Raw genomic sequence first — 8,315 nt, 5'->3', positions numbered from 1 at the left:
AAATAGTCAGCAATAGTAAATATCAGACCCAAGGAGTCACATTAAAATTACAAACTCAACAGGCAAATGAAGAGATCAGAACAAGATGTGGCAATTATAGGATAAGTGGAAGTCAGGAGAGCAAAAACTGGAGGTCAGTAGACTACGGAATAGACTTAATAATCTAGCATCTTATTGGTCCCAGAGAGGGAGACTTTAATAAGATGATTTATTTTAGTTTGGAGACAATTCTGATGTCAGTGGCCATATGATCCCAAGTATAAAATATAGGAGATGCTGTGTGCCCATCCATATAGTGAACTTCAGCCAGGGAAAGAGAGCAATGGTGGAGACACATGCAGCTACCCTGTGATGTAGGGAGCAAAGACGCTGGACCCAGATGGTGACCCAGAAGAGCAAACAGCAGTGGGGCCAGCCACTAGACAGAACAGGGATCAGAGACTTGGTACAAAGTGGGAGTAATCATAATCAGATCTATTTAGGGAAATCCAAACTTTCAGACTAGAATATAGAAGACTTTTCCATGCAAATCCCATTCTCCTGGATGGATCATACATATGCTGAAAAAAATCAACTTGCTGCTATTTTTGTCTGCTACAAAAAGGATTTCAGATAGTCTTTCACCCATGACTGCTGGCCAATCAACCTTTATTGTTCTGCTCCATTCCAGTTTATGACTCTTGTTGGGGCGCACTCTTGTTGTATCGTGTTGTCTAATGATTAGTGATGTGTATAAAAAATAGTCAATTCTTTATTTCTACTCTTAAAATAAATGGGAACTCAGCACAAAGCAAGAATCAATGTTGAAATTTAGCATAAATGGATGCTAGCATTCCAGGAATAGGACAATCTCTAGAAAAAATTGGGAATGTTCAGATCTTGTTTATCCTTGGATAAATGCATATTGGAAGATAGTTACGTACCATGCTGCTTCCGTCTGCCAAAGATCTGTACAAACTGTGTTTGTATTAATGGAGCCCTGAATAGGGATGATTTCAGGCGAGGGACCACCCCCAAACTGAGATCTAACCCTGATGGTTCGAGTCCGTCTTGGAGAAAATTGCATACGATGAACAAGGTGAGATCTGGACGCAGTGAAGTGATGGGAATAAGTGAAAGTGGTGATCCTGCTGTTAGTGTTATCTCACAGGAAGTGAAGCCTTCCTACTGCACTGGGTATTCCCTAGTGGTCGCCCAACTAGGTACTGACCTAGCCCACCTCCGTTTAGCTTCCAAGATCGGACGAGATTGGGCGTAAGCGGAGGGGTATGGTCGTAGAAAGATTTGTCCTGTGCCACTAATGACAGTGCACCGAAACAGAAAATGGGTTACCTTGCGAGAAGGGAGTGGAGAAAAGGCATGGGGGAAAAAGGGAAAGGATAGATCTTAGGAGCGTGAATCTGCTGTCCTCGTTAGACAGGAGAAACGTGTCTCGTGGGGGACACGGTCACCTGAATCGTGGATGAGAGTTCACGGAAAAAAGGAATGATTGAAAAAAATGGGAAAGAGAGAAAAAAGGGAAGAAAAGGAAAAAGGATTGCATAAATATGAAAAACACTATGATGAATATTGCAATATTGAACAAGAATCAATCATGCTATATGGATGAAAAGATTTTTTAAGGATATTAGTGATAAAGATATTAAAGCAGGAGGAACTGAGATATAAAAGTACCCCCTGCGTATGGTCACTGTATAGGCGGAGGACCTGGTGCAAGATCATACACCACTACTGGTCCCAACCGTATACCTTAAATTGTATAATGGAGTGCCAGTGAAAAACCTTAATGATCAATTTTCAGCACAATAGGTCATACGTCCAGGGATATATTTGGTTATCATAATTTTAGTCTTTAGAACCATATGCAATTTTTCAATTTTCAAAGCAATAAATCATACTTTTAAAACCATATTTGGTTTCAGTCTTAAGAACCATATGCAATTTATCAGAAAAACATGATATATACAGGACTCAAAAAGGGTTGTACCAGAGTGAAACCATGAGAAAACACAGTTTGAGATATTTGAAACAGTTTTGACTGCGGAACCACACACAAATTTTTTTTTATGTATATTTCTGTGTGTACCTGAGGATACCTGCATTCATTGAATGAGGAGTTTTACCTGGCTAGTATTGAACAGATTATAATTACAAATCACTTGAGGCTAAGTTATGATGCCCCTAGAAAAATCAATCAGATGGCAATATGCAAAATAGGGTCTCACTTCGGCTAGTGATATTTTTGATTAAAGCCAAAAGAACAATTAGTTAGTGCAGGTAAATGTCAAATATCACCCATGCAGTCTTCAGGTAGGAGAGGAGCCCGCAGGAGAAAGGGGAAGACGCGTTTCACCCGGTAACGGGCTTGTTCACTTCCATGGAGCAGCTGGTGTATGCTGAGTTAACCAGATATTTAAGGCCCCTTCCATTGGCAAACGGCCAATGACTGTGACTGAGGGCGGGATCAAGATAAGCAAGCCATTGGCTGTGGCAAACTGGGACAGCTACTATATGGTAAGGAGTGGGCAAGTAGATTGACAGGTGGGCGGATATTATCTTGCCCCTATTAGTCTGTGGTCAGCGGCTGACAGCGGGACTGTGCGCGGCATGAGTAAAATGAGGGCGGAAGTGATACTTTCAACCTCCGCCCTCAGATGATGTCACTCGATGCCGGGATGTAGTACACGGCCGCAAGTGTGGGTGCGGAGAGGGCGGAAGTGCAGCTTTCGACTTCCGCCCTGGGGTGATGTCACACGGTTGCCGGCACAGTCCCGCTGTCAGCCGCTGACCACAGACTAATATCCAAATAGGCCGGTGCAGGACAAACCTCCTTTTTTTAACCATTCCAGTTTATGACCGCAACTTACAGTCTGTTTGGCAGAAAAGGTCCTGAGATGTTAATGTGATTTAGACTGAAGTTGCTTTGAAGAATGAATTTGCTGAATAGTATGAGCATGTGCCACTGATGTCATCTTCAGAATGTTTGTGTGCAGCTGACTTTCACTATAGAACATCATACCTCTTCAAGTGAATGCCCCAAGCTATGGTCCAATAATCTGTAGCAACCCCAATCCATTGTGATCCTGAGAGTGACATGTCATGAACTTTTAACCTTGGATCCTGCATCCAGTCGAAGAATTCCTTGGCAATCTTTGAGACTGATGGCAAGAACCAAGAAAGCAGATCATCAATCTTACTTTAAGTTAACAAATACAGGTGATGGTCCTGCATATGACACCTTGCCTACACTAGAATATTTATGGTGGATATCCTAGGGACACAGACACAAGTCTGTATCAAAGTATGTTGCTGGGACTGAACTTGGTATGCCATCTGTACTCCCAAAAATGTGCATTTATTACGAAGCACAAGGTGACTTTTTCTTCCATATTGCTGATCTAGTCATGTTACTATAGGAACAATATAATCTGGGCTTTCCTGATTTGGGTGATGTGCTTTGATTTTGATTGGAAAATCCTGGATATTTTAAATTAAGAATTACAGGGGGCAGAGAAAGCTGTGCAGAGGTACTCATATCGCAGTGCTGCAATGTCCTGAAGCTGGTGTAATTATCACAAGGCTTATTTGTTTTACTTTTTTTTTGTAAAGTCAGCCAGATCACATTTCCCATTATAAGTATGGGGCAGGGCTGTAACTAGGGGTGTGCACATAGTGCTGCAGGGTAGGGGGCGCTGTTGGCAGCATTATCTAATTACTTCCACTTGCAGCTTCCCCCCCTTTTTGAAGGCCAGCATCTCCTAACTGCCCCTGTCTCCTACCCCCACCCCTTTTGTCACTAATGCCTAGCATTCATGGACTTGACTTGATAGCTCTTTGTTGTTCAGTCACACTGTCCTCTATTACATTTCAGGGTGCTGGTGTGCCCTGGATTCAAACCCGTTGCCTATGGCATTGCAGTTGGACACTATTCATTGAGCTATCTGCCCTTGCATAGAAAGCTAGAGATTTCCAAGCTGGAGAGTTGTAACTATTTGAAGCTTACCTTGTACTTTGTGAAGGGGTGATCAGCGTTGCAGCTGGGTAGATCTATGTAGTGTGTGGCTGCAAGGGATTGGATTTGTGGCTCCGCACTGCATGGATCTGCTCAATTATGGTGCTGGTTATTTTTCTACAGGGTTCAGGTAGCTTCATATAGTTAGAAATCTCAGAATTTGTATGCTGCATCAAGTTTCTTGGTGGGTGGGGTGTATGGCAGGGATGCAGCAGGTTGTGGGTTTGAGTCCTGGGTGTGGCAGTACATTGAAAAGTGTTATTTAATATATATGTGTGTGGGAAGGGTCATCATAGTATGGGCTTTCTGTGGGATCAATTTTATCATGCCCCTTCCCCGCGAGGCATACGCCTTATGTACCTATTGGAAAAATGGGGATGGGGGGGGGGGGGGGCGGCCCCTAACCACCTTTCAAACATACGACCTGGGAAATTTCCGTGCTCAGACCCGGATTTTTCACTTTAGCAAAATTCCAGGTTTTTGCTGGAGATCCCCTTTCACACTACACCTGAGACTAGCGAAATTCCCGGGTCGTCCCCTGTCACACATAAGCCGGGTCCGCCCTGGCATTCTACAAGCCAGGGCTGCCATGCTGCACACATGTCATACACACACGTCACAATCATACACAACTACATGTCATACACACACATGTCAAATGCACATACATGTCATACTCATAAATACACTGACATGTCACACTCATATACACTCGAGCAATCACACACATATAAACAGACCGCAGCCCCTACCCTGCATCATGGACAGCAGCCCCCTCCAGGCAGACCCGCCCCCCAGGCAACCTGCACAGCTTATTAAAGTGCGACCTGGGAGTAAAATCCCGGGTCGTACCATTCACACTATACCCGGGTCCTGGGAAAAACCCTGGTGAATAGCAGGGGCGCCGCCGCCGACCCGGGAACATGTTCCCGGGTTGGTGCCTTTTAGACATACAAAAATCCTGGGTTGATGCGCATTCATGTGAAATGGGTGGTCTTCTGTTTGCCGGCGGTCGGGCTCCCGGCGCTCAGTATACCGGCGCCGGGAGCCCGACAGCCGGAATACCGACAATTATTTTCCCTCGTGGGGGTCCACGACCCCCATAGAGTGAGAATAAAATAGTGTGGCGCGCGTAGCGCGCCACCGTGCCCGTAGCGTGGCGAGCGCAGTGAGCCCGCAAGGGGCTCATTTGCGCTCGCCAAGCTGTCGGTAAGCCGGCGGTCGGGCTCCCGGCGCCGGGATGCTGGTCGCCGGGAGCCCGACCGCCGGCCAGCCGTAGTGAACCCATGTGAAATAACCCAAGATTTTAAAGTATGTCTGAAGTCTGTACAACAGCAATGTGCTTTCATTGTGCTGTGTCTTAAGGGAAATCCCCATGCTGTACAAATTCCACAGTCATTCATTGTTGTGGGCTCCACCCTCGTGACTAGGCTAGAGTTGGTCCCTCTTTCCTGCAGTCACCACAGCTGTTTTGTTATACAAGCTCAGCATGTACTTAATTAGTCTCATAATTCGCATGGGTCCATTAAGCCGCTGATTGAATCTTAAGTATGGCTCTGATATTGAGGGGGATGGGATTGAGACAATGTAACAACCTGCTTTTTGAAACGAATCCTTTTAGTGCTGTATTATTGCTAAATTCCTATAAGATTCTAAAAAAAAAAAAAAAAAAAAAAAAAAAGTCAGTGATGTACTGCTCTAATTTTGCCTTTAACTCATTTGTTGTCACATTTAATCGCCTCCAAGAATCACTTTGTTGCCATAAAAATGAATGTGAATATTAGCCTTACAGAGTATCATCTGGTATCAGTAAGGGTCATTTATCAACCCCCAATTTACCTATCTTCCAAGCATATTCACTTCACGGAAGTACTCTCATGCAGAAACAACATTGTACCACCCCTTTAAAATAGATATGCATCTTGTTTTGAAGGTTGATAGAAATACACAGGGTGTATAACAAAGATGTAAACAATAAATGTCCATCCTACTATCACTTTAGGAAAAGCACCTGAATTCATTTGAATAAGTAATCCTGAAATTAAAGGAAAATGGCAACTGTTTTTATAGATGTACAGTATGATGTGTGTTCTTGAAGGTTTTTGTTACGCAATGGGGCAGATGTATTAAGCCTGGAGAAGGGATAAAGCAGTGACAAAGCAGTAATAAGTGCAAGTGATAACGGACCAGCCAATCAGCTCATAACTGTCATTTTTCAAATCCGTAATGATTGGCTGGTGCTTATCACTGGTTTATCCCTTCTTTATCCCTTCTCCAGGTTAATACATTATTATCCTGAGTGCCCCTATACAGGTGCTTTCCCCTCAAAAGGGCAAAGTGCAAAATGCAAAGACAGGTCCCCACATCCAAATATACAACAGGTTTAAAAAAGATGATACTCACAAAAATTATACATTTTCACTCAGTCTAATACTTAGTGGGGCAGATGTATTAAGCCTGGAGAAGTGATAAAGCAGTGATAAGTGGAAGGTGATAACGCACCAGCCAATCATTTCGGGTTTGAAAAATGACAGGAGCTGACTGGCTGGTGTGTTATCTCCTTCTACTTATCACTTCTTTATAACTTCTCCAGGCTTAATACCAGGGCCGGTTCTAGCCCTTGTGGCGCCCTGGGTGAAAATAGGGGTGTGGCTTCATAAAGGGGCGTGGTCAGTTATGCCCCCTGTAGAGTTGTGCCCCGTTTGTGCCCCCAGTGGTATTGCCCCCAGTACAGTTGTGCCCCATTTGTGCCCCCAGTGGTGTTGCCCCCAGTACAGTTGTGCCCCCGTTTGTGCCCCCAGTGGTATTGCCCCCAGTACAGTTGTGCCCCCGTTTGTGCCCCCTAGTTGCGCCGCTTGCAAAAACATAAATAAATAAATATATATTTTTTTAAATTAATACTCACCATCCCCGCTCCTGATTCCCGACCACTGCTGCCCGCTGCCCTCTGTCTCCAGCCACCGGCGCCGCTCGTCTGATTTATGGGAGAGACGTCATGACGTCTCTCCCATAGCACCACATAGACACTAGAGGTCAATCATGACCCCTAGTGTCTATGTGCCGTTCCACAATGCCGTGCGGTGCACGATGACTTCATCGTTCACCGCACAGCAGTGACAGCCAGCCCCGTGGAGCACCACCAGTAGCGGATCTTGCCACGGCGGCGGCGCCCTCCAGAAGGCGGAGCCCTGGGCAAAAATCCTGTGTGCCCGTAGCAAGATCCGCTACTGCTTAATACATCTGCCCCATAGATTTAAGTACTTTTATGCTGATCTTTTGTTGACTAGGAGAGATAGGCTGTGGCTGCGCTCACATATGAAATGGATGACAGGTATTCCTTCAATTGCTTCTCTTTGACATATTGTTGAAACCCTGCCAAACTACACTTAAACATCTTTGCTCTGCAATTTTGCCGGAAGTTCATCTTGAAGTCCTGCACAGGGCATATATATGGTATCTCAAGCTCAAAGAGTGCACACTGTCCCCGAAGAGACAGGTCAATGTGCTAAGTGCGCAGTGCAGGGAGCAACCTTTAGTCATAATTTTTGGCAGTATGGCAAAATAGCAGGGCCGGCCTTAGGCATAGGCAAACTAGGCAAATGCCTAGGGCATTTGGTATGCTTAGGGGCACCAGCAGCTTCTGCTGATTAAAATGATATGCGGCATGCCTATATTCTGTGTGTGACTGCGGCTGTATCTGCATACGAAATGCTACATTGCAGTGTAATGCTGGAAATCACTGTAATGTAGCATTCGTATGCAGATACAGCCACAGTCGTACACAGAATATAGGCATGCAACATATCATTTTAATCAGCAGAAGCTGCTTGTGCATCCTAGCCACATAGTAATGCAAATAATATGATGCATTTTCATAAACAAAAGGCACCCGACGTTAGCAGAGCTGCCAGCTGACTCATGCCAGGCATCTCCTGCAGAACTAGCGGCGGTGCTAGAGGGCACCAGCCAAAATCTTGCCTAGGGCATCATATTGGTTAAGGCCGGCTCTGAAAATAGGTACACTATGGAATAAAGTTATTTCTTTTATTAATCAGATATTTTCTCTTCGACTAATAAGAAACCCGGTAGCATGCGTATGTCTAGTTTTACTGGTTGGGATTTGAAACCAATATGTGTATTTAGTTTTTTATTTTATATTTTTTATGTATACATTTTTAAGAGGATTCACTGGACACCCGCTGTGGACACCTGGCTGTGCTACTTACTTATTGTTGGACTCCGCAAACAGCGTACCCACTTGCTTTGGAAGTCGCAGCGGCGTTACATCTTGGAGAACGGAGAC

The 8,315-nt window shown here is 44.7% G+C and overlaps 1 pseudogene; it reads right to left on the bottom strand.

The window, feature by feature from the left end:
* Positions 1-1,161: 1,161 nt before the first annotated feature.
* Positions 1,162-1,280, bottom strand: LOC135053958 (5S ribosomal RNA; annotated as a pseudogene).
* Between the last annotated feature and the right edge of the window lie 7,035 nt (positions 1,281-8,315).

This window comes from Pseudophryne corroboree, chromosome 2 (genome assembly GCF_028390025.1).
Source record: "Pseudophryne corroboree isolate aPseCor3 chromosome 2, aPseCor3.hap2, whole genome shotgun sequence".
NCBI lineage: Eukaryota > Metazoa > Chordata > Amphibia > Anura > Myobatrachidae > Pseudophryne > Pseudophryne corroboree.
The sequence above is the reverse complement of the archived record's forward strand: the minus strand, read 5'-3'. Positions and strand labels throughout refer to the sequence as shown.